General features: G+C 60.4%; 2 non-coding genes across 2 annotated transcripts in view; both read right to left on the reverse strand.

Moving 5' to 3' along the window:
• LOC131871466 (5S ribosomal RNA) overlaps positions 1-2 on the reverse strand; it is a 119-nt gene extending 117 nt beyond the window's left edge. Inside the window, exon 1 of the ribosomal RNA XR_009369683.1 lies at positions 1-2. This exon is cut by the window's left edge and continues 117 nt beyond it. This is a non-coding gene — a ribosomal RNA (5S ribosomal RNA).
• Positions 3-5,917: 5,915 nt separating this feature from the next.
• Positions 5,918-6,036, reverse strand: LOC131871467 (5S ribosomal RNA). Its single transcript, XR_009369684.1, has one exon. It is a non-coding gene; the product is annotated as a 5S ribosomal RNA (ribosomal RNA).
• Positions 6,037-17,500: the final 11,464 nt, after the last annotated feature.

The following is a 17,500-nucleotide window of genomic DNA, read 5'->3' on the forward strand; positions in this document are numbered from 1 at the left end:
CCGTTATGAGCTTGTCGCAGTGTGTACTTAGCAAACCGCGACCCACGTGCGAATCCACCCCGGCCACCCACCCCCGTCGAGGTGCACACCCTCCCTCGCGAAGTGCGCCCCGTTCGCCAAGTGTGAGCCCTGCCCGGGTGCGCGCACCTTGCTAGGGCGTCGGGTGTGCACCCGGCCCGGCCTACGTGCGTGCACCTGGACGGGGCGTCGTGTGCGTGCAGTGTCCCGTCTGCAACGCGGTGCCCACACACCACCTCGGGCGCAACGACCTGCGCTCACATGTGGGCCGAGTGCACCTTGGTGCATGTTCGGGGCGCCTCGGGTGCACGCTCGATCTTGCCCCGGTGCACCAAGGCGCTCGGTTTGCCCCGGGTGCGCACTTGGTGCAAGGTGGGCACCCAAAATAGGGATCAAGCACCAAAACACAAGTTTCGGGATGCAAAATGGGACCCAAGGACCACAAATGCGTTCCAAGACCCATGATGGGTCCACGAGAACAAAAATGTGTTCCGAGACTTAATAAACAAATATTGGGTTTTAGGAGAAGAAACATGCTCTGATGCCCAAAACGAGAATCGACCCCGAAAAGGCCACAGGCCAAAAGTGGGATGCGAGACAAAAAAAAATGGGACCCGAGGACCAAAATTGGGTTCCCAGGTCGAAGACAGGGCAACCGGACAAGAAACGACCTCTAAGGCTCGAAATGAGTCCCGACGACTAAAACTTGACAAGAAGCACCCATCAGGCACCCAACTCGACACCCATGGGATGCCGACCCACCCGGGCTTCCACCTAGCACACCTTGGCACCCACCCACCCTCGCACCCAACCTCGCACCCAACTTAGCACCTTTGAACCCACATTGGCACTCACCCTGACCCTGGCACCTTGGAACCCACATTGGCACTCACCTTGACCCTGGCACCCACCTTTGCACTCACCTTGGGACCCACCCTGGCTCCCACCTCGGCACCCACCCAGACACCCACCTTGGTTCCTTGGCACCCACCTTGGATCCTTGGCACCCACCCCGACACCCACCTTGGCACGCAACTTGGCTACTTGCCACCCACCTTGGCTCCTTGACGCCCACCCCGACAACCACCCCGTGACCTACCCTGGCTAGGGTTGGTGCACACCCACCCTGGTGCCCACCTTGGCACCCACCCCATGACCCACCTTGGCACACACCTTAGTACCCACCCCGTTACCCACCCTAGGACCCACCCCGTGACCCACCTTGGCCAGGGTGGGTGCCTTGGTGCGCACAACTTGCCTGGGCTGCACACCAGGGCGGGCTCAAGATGGCACCCGCGTTCCGTTTTTTTCACTATCTTTCAAAACGGAAATTTTAAAATCTCGTTTTTTTTTTTTTTTTGCCTTTTCTGGAAATTAGTGAAGGCAGCGCATCAAAGGTGCGCAATGCTGGTGCGAACCCGGGAGCGCTCCGATGTGTGCTCCAAGGTGCGGCGTGCACGAAGTCCGAGCCCGGCTTGCCCCGGGTGCGCACCTCGCGTGCACCTTCGCCGGGGTGAGCACCTTGGCTGGGTTGCGCGCCCTGGTGCGCACCAAGGAGCGCTCTGAAGTGTGCTCCAAGGTGCGGCGTGCACGAAGTCGGAGCTCGGTTTGCCCCGGGTGTGCACCTCGGGTGCGCACCTCGCGTGCACCTTCGCTGCGGTGGGCACCTTGGCTGGGTTGCGCGCCTTGGTGGGCACCATGCAGTGCACGAAGTCGGAGCCCGGTTTGCCCCGGGCGCGCACCTCCGCCAGGGTGGGCACCTTGGTGCGCACAACTTGCCTGGGCTGCGCACCAGGAAGGGCTCAAGATGGCACCCGCGTTCCGTTTTTTTCACTATCTTTCAGAACGGAAATTTTAAAATATCGTTTTTTTTTGCCTTTTCTGGAAATTAGTGAAGGCAGCGCATCAAAGGTGCGCAACGCTGGTGCGAACCTGGGAGCGCTCCGATGTGTGCTCCAAGGTGCGGCGTGCACGAAGTCGGAGCCCGGTTTGCCCCGGGTGCGCCCTGGTGGGCACCATGGTGCGCACCAAGGAGCGCTCCGAAGTGTGCTCCAAGGTGCGGCCTGCACGAAGTCGGAGCCCGGTTTGCCCCGGGTGTGCACCGCGGGTGGGCACCTTGGTGCGCATGCCTTGCCTGGGCTGCGCACCAGGGCGGGCTCAAGATGGCACCCGCGTTCCGTTTTTTTCACTATCTTTCAAAACGGAAATTTTAAAATCTCATTTTTTTTTGCCTTTTCTGGAAATTAGTGAAGGCAGCGCATCAAAGGTGCGCACCTCGCTGCCCACCACGGTGCGCAACGCCGGTGGGCACCCGGGAGTGCTTCGAAGTGTGCTCCAAGGTGCTGCGTGCACGTTGTCGGAGCCCGGTTTGCCCCGGGTGCGCACCTCGCGTGCACCTTCGTCGGGGTGGGCACCTTGGCTGGGTTTGCCCCGGCTGCGCTCCGAAGCGGGGTTATTGGAGCGCCGCCTCTTTTTTTGTCGGAGCGTTTGGTGGGGTTTCTCGCATTGGCTCTTCCCAGGCCCGGTTGCCACCCTGGCGCGCACGAAGTCGGAAGTAGGGTTAATTGCCCGGGTGCGCACCTTTGCCAGGGTGGGCACCTTACCTGGGCTGTGCACCCGGGCGGGCTCAAGATGGCACCCGCGTTCCGTTTTTTTCACTATCTTTCAAAACGGAAATTTTAAAATCTCCTCTTTTTTTTGCCTTTTCTGGAAATTAGTGAAGGCAGCGCATCAAAGGTGCGCACCTCGCTGCCCACCTTGGTGTGCTCTGAGGTGCGCACCCGGGAGCGCTACGAAGTGTGCTCCAAGGTGCGGCGTGCACGTTGTCGGAGCCCGGTTTGCCCCGGGTGCGCACCTCGCCTGCACCTTGGCCGGGGTGGGCACCCTGGCTGGGTTTGCCCAGGGTGCGCTCCGAAGCGGGGTTACTGGAGCGCCCCCTCTTTTTTTGTCAGAGCGTTTGGTGGGGTTTCTCGCATTGGCTCTTCCCAGGCCCGGTTGTTGGGTGCGCTCCCACCCTGGCGCGCGCGAAGTTGGAAGTTGGGTTAATTGCCCGGGCGCGCACCTTCGCCAGGGTGGGCACCTTGGTGCGCACACCTTGGCTGGGCTGCGCACCAGGGCGGGCTCAAGATGGCACCAGCATTCCCTTTTTCTCACTATCTTTCAAAACGGAAATTTTAAAATCTCGTTTTCTTTTGCCTTTTATGGAAATTAGTGAAGGCATCGCATCAAAGGTGCGCACCTCGCTGCCCACCTTGGTGTGCTCCGAGGTGCCCACCACGGTGCGCTCCGAGGTGCCCACCACGGTGCGCAACGCCGGTGCGAACCCGGGAGCGCCCCGATGTGTGCTCCAAGGTGCGGCGTGCACGAAGCCGGACCCCGGTTTGCCCCGGGTGCGCACCTCGCGTGCACCTTGGTGCGCACACCTTGGCTGGGTTGCGCGGCCTGGTGGGCACCATGGTGCGCACCAAGGAGCGCTCCGAAGTGTGCTCCAAGGTGCGGCGTGCACGAAGTCCTAGCCCGGTTTGCCCCGGGTGCGCACCTTCGCCGCGGTGGGCACCATGGCGTGCACGAAGTCGGAGCCCGGTTTGCCCCGGGTGCGCACCTCGCGTGCACCTTCGCCGGGGTGGGCACCTCGGCTGGGTTGCGCGCCCTGGTGCGCACCAAGGAGCGCTCCGAAGTGTGCTCCAAGGTGCGGCGTGCACGAAGTCGGAGCCCGGTTTGCCCCGGGTGCGCACCTTCGCCGCGGTGGGCACCCTGGTGCGCACCATGGCGTGCACGAAGTCGGAGCCCGGTTTGCCCCGGGTGCGCACCTCGCGTGCACCTTCGGCGGGGTTGCGCGCCCTGGTGCGCACCAAGGAGCGCTCCGAAGTGTGCTCCAAGGTGCGGCGTGCACGAAGTCGGAGCCCGGTTTGCCCCGGGTGCGCACCTCGCGTGCACCTTCGGCGGGGTTGCGCGCCCTGGTGGGCACCATGGTGCGCACCAAGGAGCGCTCCGAAGTGTGCTCCAAGGTGCGGCGTGCACGAAGTCGGAGCCCGGTTTGCCCCGGGTGCGCACCTCGCGTGCACCTTCGCCGCGGTGGGCACCATGGCGTGCACGAAGTCGGAGCCCGGTTTGCCCCGGGTGCGCACCTCGCGTGCACCTTCGCCGGGGTGGGCACCTCGGCTGGGTTGCGCGCCCTGGTGCGCACCAAGGAGCGCTCCGAAGTGTGCTCCAAGGTGCGGCGTGCACGAAGTCGGAGCCCGGTTTGCCCCGGGTGCGCACCTCGCGTGCACCTTCGCCGCGGTGGGCACCATGGCGTGCACGAAGTCGGAGCCCGGTTTGCCTCGGGTGCGCACCCCGCGTGCACCTTCGCCGGGGTGGGCACCTCGGCTGGGTTGCGCGCCCTGGTGCGCACCAAGGAGCGCTCCGAAGTGTGCTCCAAGGTGCGGCGTGCACGAAGTCGGAGCCCGGTTTGCCCCGGGTGCGCACCTCGCGTGCACCTTCGCCGCGGTGGGCACCTTGGCTGGGTTGGGCACCATTGAGCGCTCCGAAGTGTGCTCCAAGGTGCGCACCATGGCCCTCCAAGGTGCGCAGCATGGCGTGCACGAAGTCGGAGCCCGGTTTGCCCCGGGTGCGCACCTCGCGTGCACCTTCGCCAGGGTGGGCACCTCGGTGCGCACACCTTCTCAATGTTTTCTTGCCTTTTCTGGAAATTGGTGAAGGCAGCGCATCAAAGGTGCGCACCTCGGTGTGCTCCGAGGTGCGAACCCGAGAGCGCTCCGAGGTGCCCACGAAGTCGAAAGTCGGGTTAATTGCATTGTTTTCCCCGGGTGCGCTCCGAGGTGCGCAACATCGGTGCGCACCAAGGAGGGCTCCGAAGTGTGCTCCAAGGTGCGCACGATTCGGAGCTCGGTTTGCCCGGGGTGCGCACACCTTGGCTGGGTTGCGCACCCTTTGTGCGCTCCAAGGTGCGCACGAAGTCGGAGCTCGGTTTGCCCCGGGTGCGCACCTTCGCCAGGGTGCGCACCTTGATGCGCACGCCTTGGCTGGGCTGCGCACCTTGGTGGGCGCCATGGTGCGCACCTTTCGTGCGCTCCAAGGTGCGCACGAAGTCGGAGCTCGGTTTGCCCCGGGTGCGCACCTTGGTGGGCGCCATGGTGCACTCCGAGGTGCCCAAGATTGGTGCGCAACAAGGAGCGCTCCGAAGTGCGCTCCAAGGTGCGCAGGTGCGCGCGAAGTCGAAAGTTGGGTTAATTGTCCGGTTTGCCTCGGGTGCGCACCTTGCGTGCACCTTCGCCAGGGTGGGCGCCTTGGTGCGCACACCTTGGCTGGGCTGCGCACCCGGGCGCGCACACCTTGGCACCCGCGTTTCCTTCATTTTAAATTTTTTTTTTTTACAATCTCTCAAGTGGGAAATTCTATAATCTCAACTTTTTTTGCCTTTTCAGGAAACTTTTGAATGGAGCGCATCATTGGTGCGCTCCGAAGTGTGCTCCAAGGTGCGCACCTCTGGTGTGCTCCAAAGCTCTCTCCAGCTGCGTGCACCTGCCCCGGCCGCGCACCCGGCCCCGCCCAGCTTCGCTCACCTGTCCCGGGCGTCTGGTGCGGAACCTTAGAGTAAGAAACATCACCGTGCACCTTGGCCAACGTGCGCGACTCGACCGAGCGCGCACTGGCCGAGGTGCACACCGATTTCACCTGGGTGCGCGCGCAGCACCTCGGGCGCACCGGGGTGCGCGCACAACGCCCGGGTTGCACCGTGGCCTGTGTGCTCGGGGCGCCTCGGGTGCGCGCTCGGTGTCGCCCCCGCGCGCGCGGTAGTGCGGGCAGCGCACCCCGGCCCGGCCCGGCCCCGACGAGAACGCAAACGGGCAAAAGGTTTATTCAAATAGCATTGCGACGCCCGGCGAAAAACTAAGAAAGGGTGCAACACCGGGACTTCCCGGGAGGTCACCCATCCCAGTACTACTCCGGCCCAAGCGCGCTTAACTGCGGAGTTCTGATGGGATCCGGTGCACTAACGCTGGTATGATCGCACCCGTTATGAGCTTGTCGCAGTGTGTACTTAGCAAACCGCGACCCACGTGCGAATCCACCCCGGCCACCCACCCCCGTCGAGGTGCACACCCTCCCTCGCGAAGTGCGCCCCGTTCGCCAAGTGTGAGCCCTGCCCGGGTGCGCGCACCTTGCTAGGGCGTCGGGTGTGCACCCGGCCCGGCCTACGTGCGTGCACCTGGACGGGGCGTCGTGTGCGTGCAGTGTCCCGTCTGCAACGCGGTGCCCACACACCACCTCGGGCGCAACGACCTGCGCTCACATGTGGGCCGAGTGCACCTTGGTGCATGTTCGGGGCGCCTCGGGTGCACGCTCGATCTTGCCCCGGTGCACCAAGGCGCTCGGTTTGCCCCGGGTGCGCACTTGGTGCAAGGTGGGCACCCAAAATAGGGATCAAGCACCAAAACACAAGTTTCGGGATGCAAAATGGGACCCAAGGACCACAAATGCGTTCCAAGACCCATGATGGGTCCACGAGAACAAAAATGTGTTCCGAGACTTAATAAACAAATATTGGGTTTTAGGAGAAGAAACATGCTCTGATGCCCAAAACGAGAATCGACCCCGAAAAGGCCACAGGCCAAAAGTGGGATGCGAGACAAAAAAAAATGGGACCCGAGGACCAAAATTGGGTTCCCAGGTCGAAGACAGGGCAACCGGACAAGAAACGACCTCTAAGGCTCGAAATGAGTCCCGACGACTAAAACTTGACAAGAAGCACCCATCAGGCACCCAACTCGACACCCATGGGATGCCGACCCACCCGGGCTTCCACCTAGCACACCTTGGCACCCACCCACCCTCGCACCCAACCTCGCACCCAACTTAGCACCTTTGAACCCACATTGGCACTCACCCTGACCCTGGCACCTTGGAACCCACATTGGCACTCACCTTGACCCTGGCACCCACCTTTGCACTCACCTTGGGACCCACCCTGGCTCCCACCTCGGCACCCACCCAGACACCCACCTTGGTTCCTTGGCACCCACCTTGGATCCTTGGCACCCACCCCGACACCCACCTTGGCACGCAACTTGGCTACTTGCCACCCACCTTGGCTCCTTGACGCCCACCCCGACAACCACCCCGTGACCTACCCTGGCTAGGGTTGGTGCACACCCACCCTGGTGCCCACCTTGGCACCCACCCCATGACCCACCTTGGCACGCACCTTAGTACCCACCCTGTTACCCACCCTAGGACCCACCCCGTGACCCACCTTGGCCAGGGTGGGTGCACCCACCCTGGTGCCCACCTTGGCACCCACCCATCCTAGCACCCAGCCTGTGACCGGGCTTGGAACCCAACCTTGCACCCGTCTTGGCCAGTGTGGGTGCGCACCCATCCTGGCACCCACGTTGTGACACACCCTTTAACCCACGCACCCTAGCAGCCACGTTGGCACCCACCTTGGAACACAACCTAGCAACTTGGCACCCACCCCGTGACCCACCTTGGCATCCACCATAGCAGTCGCCCACTTGGCACCCACCTTGGAACCCAAGTTGGCACCCACCTCGGCACCCACCTTGACACTTGTGGACCCACCTTGCCACTCACCCTAGCATCGACCCATCCTAGCACCCACCCTGGCACCTTTGCACCCTAGCACTCACCCATCCTAGCACCTAACCTGTGACCCACCTTGACACTCACCCTCGCACCCACCTTGGAACCCAACCTAGCACCCACCCACCCTGACACCAACCCTAGCACCTACCCACCCTTGCACCCACCCTGTGACCCATCTTGGCACCCACCCATCCTACCACTCAACCTATCACCCACCTTCTCACCCACCTTGGCATCCACCTTAGCACCCACCCACACTGGCACCTTGGCACCCACCTCGGGCAAGGTGGGTGCACACCCACCCTGACACCCAATTTAGAACCAACCGAGCATGTTACCCACCTTGGCACCCACATTGCAGCCCACCCTAGTACCCACCCTATGACCCACATTGGCATCCACACCCTAGCACCCAGGCACCTCGACACCCGCCTTGACACGCACCCTAGCACTAAACCTGTGACCCACCTTGGAACTCACCCTAGAACCCACCCACCCTGTGAACCACCTTGGCATCCACCTTAGCACCCACCCACCTTGGCACCCACTCTAGCACTCACCCATCCTAACACCCAACTTGTTACCCACCTTGGCACCCGCCCTCGCGTCCACCTTGAAACCCACCCTAGCACCCACCCACGCAGGAGCCCACCTTGGCACCCAACCTAACACCCACGCATCCTGGCACCCAACTTGTGACCCACCTTGGAACCCACCCTAGTACCCACCTTTGAACCCACTATATCACCAACCCACCTTGGCACCCACCCTATGACCCTCTTTGGAATCCACCCTAGCACGCACCCACCCTGGCACCCACCATGGAGCGCACCCTAGCACCCACCCACCTCGGCACGCACCTCAACACCCACCTTGGTGTGCGCACTGCGCCAACCTCTCAAAGACCCTATGTGGTGCGCTCCAAAGTGTACACCTTTGGTGCGCTCCAAGGTGCGCACCTTTGGTGCACACCGAGGTGCACACCAAAGTGTGCACCGAGGTGAGCACCAAAGTGCACTCCAAGGTGCACACCAAGGCGTGCACCTTTGGTGCGGTCAATGCAAACGAATTCGGAAGTTGGGGTCGATGTCCTAATCGCTGCTGCAGACTACACGTATGAGAATCGGACAAATAGCTTTATATAGGGGAGGTGTTGCGTTTGATGGGTCGACTCCCCTGGTTGTGTGCACTGCACCAACTTCAAAGACCCTGTCTTGTTTAAGAAGTCAAAAGTTGGGGTGGATGTCCTAATCATTGCTGCAGTCTACGCATGTATGAGAATCAGACAAATAGCTTATATAGGGGAGGTGTTGCATTCGGTGGGTTGACTCCCCTGGTTGTGCGCACTGCGCCAACCTCAAAGACCCCGCATAGCAGAAGAAGTCGGAAGTCGGATTTTGGTGAGCACCAAGGCGTGCACCTTTGGTGCGGTCAACGCAGACGAATTCAGAAGTTGGGGTGGATGTCCTAATCGTTGTTGCAGGCTACACATGTATGAGAATCAGACAAATAGCTTATATAGGGGAGGTGTTGGGTTTGATGGGTCAACTCCCTTGGTTGTGCGCATTACGCCAACCTCAAAGACCTTGTTTTCGTTAAGAAGTCAAAAGTTGGGGTCAATGTCCTAATGGCTCCTGTAGGCTACACATGTATGAGAATCGGACAAATAGCTTATATAGGGGAGGTGTTGGGTTTGATGGGTCGACTCCCCTGGTTGTGCGCATTACGTCAACCTCAAAGACCTTGTTTTCGTTAAGAAGTCAAAAGTTGGGGTCGATGTCCTAATTGCTCCTGTAGACTACACATGTATGAGAATCAGACAAATAGCTTATATAGGGGAGGTGTTGGGTTTGATGGGTTGACTCCCCTAGTTGTTCGCATTACACCAACCTCAAAGACCTTGTTTTCGTTTAGAAGCCGAAAGTTGGGGTCGATGTCCTAATTGCTCCTGCAGGCTACGCATGTATGAGAATCAGACAAATAGCTTATATAGGGGAGGTGTTGGGTTTGATGGGTCGACTCCCCTGGTTGTGCGCATTGCGCCAACCTCAAAGACCCTGCATTGCGGATGAAGTCGAAAGTCAGAGTTTGGTGTGCTACAAGGTGTGGTCGAAGGTGCTCACCTAGGTGTGCACCTTTGGAGCGCAGGAAAAGTGCCCTCCAAAAGTGCGCACCTTTGGAGTGCACAAAAGTGCCCTCCAAAAGTGCGCACCTTTGGAGCGCACAAAAGTGCCCTCCAAAAAGTGCCCTCCAAAAGTGCGCACCTTTGGAGCGCACAAAAGTGCCCTCCAAAAAGTGCCCTCCAAAAGTGCGCACCTTTGGAGTGCAGAAAAGTGCCCTCCAAAAAGTGCCCTCCAAAAGTGTGCACCTTTGGAGTGCACAAAAGTGCCCTCCAAAAGTGCGCACCTTTGGAGCGCAGAAAAGTGCCCTCCAAAAAGTGCCCTCCAAAAGTGCGCACCTTTGGAGCGCAGAAAAGTGCCCTCCAAAAAGTGCCCTCCAAAAGTGCGCACCTTTGGAGCGCAGAAAAGTGCCCTCCAAAAAGTGCCCTCCAAAAGTGCGCACCTTTGGAGCGCAGAAAAGTGCCCTCCAAAAAGTGCCCTCCAAAAGTGCGCACCTTTGGAGCGCACAAAAGTGCCCTCCAAAAAGTGCCCTCCAAAAGTGCGCACCTTTGGAGCGCACAAAAGTGCCCTCCAAAAGTGCGCACCTTTGGAGCGCACAAAAGTGCCCTCCAAAAGTGCGCACTTTTGGTGCGCACCAAGGCGCTGGTTCGGTCGTTGCAGGCGAGTTCGGAAGTTGGGGTCGATGTCCTGAGCGGAGGTGCAAACTACACAGGTGTCGGAATCGGACAAATAGCTTATATAGGGGAGGTGTATGCTTCGATGGGTCGACTCCCCAGGTTGAGCGCACCGCGCCAACCTCAAAGACCCTACGGTATGGATGAAGTCGGAAGTTGGGTCCGATGACCGATTCGATTAGTAGGTATGCTCATGAGGTCGGAATTTGGGTCCGATGACCTGCCATGTGCAGGAAGGCGAATGTTGGCACTGTGCGTTGCAAGGTGCACACCAAGGTGCTGGTGCGGTCTTTTTAGTCGAGTTCGGAAGTTGGGGTCGATGTCCTGATCGGAGGTGCAAGCTACACAGGTGTGGGAATCGGACAAATAGCTTATATAGGGGAGGTGTATGCTTCGTTGGGTCGACTCCCCGGGTTGAGCGCACCGCGCCAACCTCAAAGACCCTACGGTATGGATGAAGTCGGAAGTTGGGTCCGATGACCGATTCGATATGTAGGCATACTCGCGAGGTCGGAATTTGGGTCCGATGACCTGCCATGTGCAGGAAGGCGAATGTTGGCACTGTGCGTTGCAAGGTGCGCACCAAGGCGCTGGTTCGGTCGTTGCAGGCGAGTTCGGAAGTTGGGGTCGATGTCCTGATCGGAGGTGCAAACTACACAGGTGTGGGAATCGGACAAATAGCTTATATAGGGGAGGTGTATGCTTCGTTGGGTCGACTCCCCGGGTTGAGCGCACCGCGCCAACCTCAAAGACCCTACGGTATGGATGAAGTCGGAAGTTGTGTCCGATGACCGATTCGATATGTAGGCATACTCGCGAGGTCGGAATTTGGGTCCGATGACCTGCCATGTGCAGGAAGGCGAATGTTGGGACTGTGCGTCGCAAGGTGCGCACCAAGGCGCTGGTGCCGTCGTTGCAGTCGAGTTCGGAAGTTGGGGTCGATGTCCTGGTCAGAGGTGCAAACTACACAGGTGTGGGAATCGGACAAATAGCTTATATAGGGGAGGTGTATGCTTCGATGGGTCGACTCCCCGGGTTGAGCGCACCGCGCCAACCTCAAAGACCCTACAGTATGGATGAAGTCGGAAGTTGGGTCCGATGACCGATTCGATACGTAGGCATATTGGCGAGGTCTGAATTTGTGTCCGATGACCTGCCATGCGCAGGAAGGCGGAATTTGGGTCCGATGACCGAGTTGATGGCGTGCCATGCGCAGAAAGGCGGAATTTGGGTCCGATGACCGAGTTGATGTTGATGGCCCGCCATGCACAGGAAGGCGGAATTTGGGTCCGATGACCGATTTGAAGGCGTGCCATGCGCAGAAAGGCGGAGTTTGGGTCCGATGACCGAGTTGATATTGATGGCCCGCCATGCGCAGGAAGGCGGAATTTGGGTCCGATGACCTGACATACGCATGGAGTCCGACTCGGGGGCCGATGTTCGATTCGATGACTTGCATTGTGGGTAAAGTCGGAAGTTGTGGTCTTTGACCCGATTCGATGACCAGACTTCGGCTGCTTGAGAATCGGACAAATAACTTATATAGGGGAGGTAGTGTTCTCGAGCATCCTCCCCCCGTGCCCGTTTATGTCGATTGATGCTGGTGCTCGACTGGTTGGAGCGCTCGGATGCAAAAATCTTGCACCAGGATTTATCGATTGTGATGGACACGGCAAGTCTCCTGATTGCTATGCAGGAGCTCATCGTGAATCTCTATGCGGCCTTGGTATGGACTCGACCTGCGGAATGGTTCGGCAATGGTAGTCGCTCCAACACGTCCTTGCAATGGCCACAGAGGTGATTCGACTAGAGCTCCAGTCTAGCTTTTGGGTTGCTTGGCGGACTGGTATAGCCGCGATCGAGTTCCGGCCATGAACGTTTTAGATAGCTCTTGGGCTTTCTGGGACGGAAGTCGGAAGTTTGGGCTGTTGTCCGATTTGATGACCATTCTTCGGATGTGTGAGAATCGGACAAATAACTTATATAGGGGACTGTGTTGTCTCACGCAGCCCCCTCCGTGCCCCTCTATCTCGACCGATGTTGGTGCTTGAAAGGGTTGGGATCGCTCGGATTTATAAACGTGCACCACCATTTGTCGAGTGTGAGGGACGCGGCAGGTCTCCTAAATGCTATACGGGCGCTCTCTGAGAATCTCTATCCGGCCTCGACACAGACTAGTCTTGCTGAATGGTTTGGCACTGGTAGTCGATCCAACACGTCGTTGTTGTGGCCGCCTAGGCGATTCGATTCGAGCCCCCGTCTAGCTTTTGGGTTGCTTGGCGGATTTTGCCCTATCCGCAAGTGAGCTCGGTCCCTAAACGTTCGAGAAACCCGATTGCTATGCGCCGACTCTCTTTCTTGCGAGCCTCCATCTAGCTTTTGGGTCTCTACGGAACGGAAGTCGGAATCTGGGACCGTTGTTTGATTCGACGAGGCAGACTACGGTTGTGCGAGAATCGGACAAATAACTTATATAGGGGAGGTGTTGACTGGAGCATTCTCCCCCGTGCCCCTCTAACTCGACCAATGCTGGCGCTCGAACGGTGGTAGCGCTCGGATTTTCGTTGAGCGCCAGCATTGGTCGATTTAGAGGGGCATGCGAGATTCCCGAATGCTATGCGAGGGCTCTAACGGAAATGTCTATTGGTTTCGGTATGGATGCAATTGCGAGTGGTTCGGCAAAGGTAGTCGTTCCGATGCGTCCATGTCGTGGCCAAATCGATAATTCGATTTGAGCCCTCGTATAGCATTTGGGTCTCTCGATGTGATTCCGCATTCCAGTCCCTTTGGGCACTGCTTGAGCCGCATCCCAGGGGGTTCCCTTCCCAATAATCTGCCTCGCAACCCGATTGCTATGCGGTGAGGCTCCTCGGCCGCCTCGGAACTATCTGTGTATCAGACGCATCGCGGGATAAGGGGTTGGCAACGGTAGTCGCCCCAAGCGCGTCCGATGCTTGGACCATTCCGAGGCGGCCCTGAAGCCTCTTCCGTCTAGCCGTTGGGTCCTTCTCGCCGCATCCCTTGCCTCGCACCCCGATTGCTATGCGGTGAGGCTCCTCGGCCGCCTTGGAACTATCTGTGTATCAGACGCATCGCGGGATAAGGGGTTGTCACTGGTAGTCGCCCCAAGCGCGTCCGATGCTTGGACCATTCCGAGGCGGCCCTGAAGCCTCTTCCGTCTAGCCGTTGGGTCCTTCTCGCCGCATCCCTCGACTCGCACCCCGATTGCTATGCGGTGAGGCTCCTCGGCCGCCTTGGAACTATCTGTGTATCGGACGCGTCGCGGGATAAGGGGTTGTCACTGGTAGTCGCCCCAAGCGCGTCCGATGCTTGGACCATTCCGAGGCGGCCCTGAAGCCTCTTCCGTCTAGCCGTTGGGTCCTTCTCGCCGCATCCCTCGCCTCGCACCCCGATTGCTATGCGGTGAGGCTCCTCGGCCGCCTTGGAACTATCTGTGTATCGGACGCGTCGCGGGATAAGGGGTTGTCACTGGTAGTCGCCCCAAGCGCGTGCGATGCATGGACCATTCCCAGGCGGCCCTGAAGCCTCTTCCGTCTAGCCGTTGGGTCCTTCTCGCCGCATCCCTCGCCTCGCACCCCGATTGCTATGCGGTGAGGCTCCTCGGCCGCCTTGGAACTATCTGTGTATCGGACGCGTCGCGGGATAAGGGGTTGTCACTGGTAGTCGCCCCAAGCGCGTCCGATGCTTGGACCATTCCGAGGCGGCCCTGAAGCCTCTTCCGTCTAGCCGTTGGGTCCTTCTCGCCGCATCCCTCGCCTCGCACCCCGATTGCTATGCGGTGAGGCTCCTCGGCCGCCTTGGAACTATCTGTGTATCGGACGCGTCGCGGGAAGGGGTTGTCACTGGTAGTCGCCCCCAAGCGCGTCCGATGCTTGGACCATTCCGAGGCGGCCCTGAAGCCTCTTCCGTCTAGCCGTTGGGTCCTTCTCGCCGCATCCCTCGCCTCGCACCCCGATTGCTATGCGGTGAGGCTCCTCGGCCGCCTTGGAACTATCTGTGTATCGGACGCGTCGCGGGATAAGGGGTTGTCACTGGTAGTCGCCCCAAGCGCGTCCGATGCTTGGACCATTCCGAGGCGGCCCTGAAGCCTCTTCCGTCTAGCCGTTGGGTCCTTCTCGCCGCATCCCTCGCCTCGCACCCCGATTGCTATGCGGTGAGGCTCCTCGGCCGCCTTGGAACTATCTGTGTATCGGACGCGTCGGCGGGATAAGGGGTTGTCACTGGTAGTCGCCCCAAGCGCGTCCGATGCTTGGACCATTCCGAGGCGGCCCTGAAGCCTCTTCCGTCTAGCCGTTGGGTCCTTCTCGCCGCATCCCTCGCCTCGCACCCCGATTGCTATGCGGTGAGGCTCCTCGGCCGCCTTGGAACTATCTGTGTATCGGACGCGTCGCGGGATAAGGGGTTGTCACTGGTAGTCGCCCCAAGCGCGTCCGATGCTTGGACCATTCCGAGGCGGCCCTGAAGCCTCTTCCGTCTAGCCGTTGGGTCCTTCTCGCCGCATCCCTCGCCTCGCACCCCGATTGCTATGCGGTGAGGCTCCTCGGCCGCCTTGGAACTATCTGTGTATCGGACGCGTCGCGGGATAAGGGGTTGTCACTGGTAGTCGCCCCAAGCGCGTCCGATGCTTGGACCATTCCGAGGCGGCCCTGAAGCCTCTTCCGTCTAGCCGTTGGGTCCTTCTCGCCGCATCCCTCGCCTCGCACCCCGATTGCTATGCGGTGAGGCTCCTCGGCCGCCTTGGAACTATCTGTGTATCGGACGCGTCGCGGGATAAGGGGTTGTCACTGGTAGTCGCCCCAAGCGCGTCCGATGCTTGGACCATTCCGAGGCGGCCCTGAAGCCTCTTCCGTCTAGCCGTTGGGTCCTTCTCGCCGCATCCCTCGCCTCGCACCCCGATTGCTATGCGGTGAGGCTCCTCGGCCGCCTTGGAACTATCTGTGTATCGGACGCGTCGCGGGATAAGGGGTTGTCACTGGTAGTCGCCCCAAGCGCGTCCGATGCTTGGACCATTCCGAGGCGGCCCTGAAGCCTCTTCCGTCTAGCCGTTGGGTCCTTCTCGCCGCATCCCTCGCCTCGCACCCCGATTGCTATGCGGTGAGGCTCCTCGGCCGCCTTGGAACTATCTGTGTATCGGACGCGTCGCGGGATAAGGGGTTGTCACTGGTAGTCGCCCCAAGCGCGTCCGATGCTTGGACCATTCCGAGGCGGACCTGAAGCCTCTTCCGTCTAGCCGTTGGGTCCTTCTCGCCGCATCCCTCGCCTCGCACCCCGATTGCTATGCGGTGAGGCTCCTCGGCCGCCTTGGAACTATCTGTGTATCGGACGCGTCGCGGGATAAGGGGTTGTCACTGGTAGTCGCCCCAAGCGCGTCCGATGCTTGGACCATTCCGAGGCGGCCCTGAAGCCTCTTCCGTCTAGCCGTTGGGTCCTTCTCGCCGCATCCCTCGCCTCGCACCCCGATTGCTATGCGGTGAGGCTCCTCGGCCGCCTTGGAACTATCTGTGTATCGGACGCGTCGCGGGATAAGGGGTTGTCACTGGTAGTCGCCCCAAGCGCGTCCGATGCTTGGACCATTCCGAGGCGGACCTGAAGCCTCTTCCCTCTAGCCGTTGGGGCTTTCTCGCCGCATCCCTGGCCTCGCACCCCGATTGCTATTCGGTGAGGCTCCTCGGCCGCCTTGGAACTATCTGTGTATCGGACGCATCGCGGGATAAGGGGTTGGCAGTGGTAGTCGCCCCAAGCGCGTCCGATGCTTGGACCATTCCGAGGCGGCCCTGCAGCCTCTTCCGTCTAGCCGTTGGGGCCATCTCGCTGCATCCCCCACCTCGCACCACGATTGCTATGCGGTGAGGCTCCTTGGCCGCCTCGGAACTATCTGTGTATCGGACGCATCGCGGGATAAGGGGTTGTCACTGGTAGTCGCCCCAAGCGCGTCCGATGCTTGGACTATTCCGAGGCGGCCCTGCAGCCTCTTCCGTCTAGCCGTTGGGGCCATCTCGCCGCATCCCCCAGCTCCTCGGCCGCCTCGGAACTATCTGTGTATCGGACGCATCGCGGGATAAGGGGTTGGCAGTGGTAGTCGCCCCAAGCGCGTTCGATGCTTGGACTATTCCGAGGCGGCCCCGCAGCCTCTTCCGTCTACCCTTTGGGGCCATCTCGCCGCATCCCTCGCCTCGCACCCCGATTGCTATGCGGTGAGGCTCCTTGGCCGCCTGGGAACTATCTTCGTATCGGATGCATCGCGGGATAAGGGGTTGTCACTGGTAGTCGCCCCAAGCGCGTCCGATGCTTGGACTATTCCGAGGCGGCCCTGTGGCCTCTTCCGTCTAGCCGTTGGGGCCATCTCGCCGCATCCCTCACCTCGCACCCCCATTGCTATGCGGTGAGGCTCCTCGGCCGCCTTGGAACTGTCTTCGTATCGGAAGCATCGCGGGATAAGGGGTTGTCACTGGTAGTCGCCCCAAGCGCGTCCGATGCTTGGACTATTCCGAGGCGGCCCTGCAGCCTCTTCCGTCTAGCCGTTGGGGCCATCTCGCCGCATCCCCCACCTCGCACCCGGATTGCTATGCGGTGAGGCTCCTCGGCCGCCTTGGAACTATCTTCGTATCGGACGCATCGCGGGATAAGGGGTTGTCACTGGTAGTCGCCCCAAGCGCGTCCGATGCTTGGACTATTCCGACGCGGCCCTGTGGCCTCTTCCGTCTAGCCGTTGGGGCCATCTCGCCGCATCCCCCACCTCGCACCCCGATTGCTATGCGGTGAGGCTCCTCGGCCGCCTTGGAACCATCTTCGTATCGGACGCATCGCGGGATGAGGGGTTGTCACTGGTAGTCGCCCCAAGCGCGTCCGATGCTTGGACCATTCCGAGGCGGCCCTGAAGCCTCTTCCGTCTAGCCGTTGGGGCCTTCCCGCCCCATCCCTCGCCTCGCACCCCCGATTGCTATGCGGTGAGGCTCCTCGGCCGCCTTGGAACCATCTGTGTATCGGACGCATCGCGGGATAAGGGGTTGGCACTGGTAGTCGCCCCAAGCGCGTCCGATGCTTGGAGCATTCCGAGGT

The sequence above is a fragment of the Cryptomeria japonica genome, unplaced genomic scaffold, assembly GCF_030272615.1.
Source record: "Cryptomeria japonica unplaced genomic scaffold, Sugi_1.0 HiC_scaffold_413, whole genome shotgun sequence".
Lineage (NCBI taxonomy): Eukaryota > Viridiplantae > Streptophyta > Pinopsida > Cupressales > Cupressaceae > Cryptomeria > Cryptomeria japonica.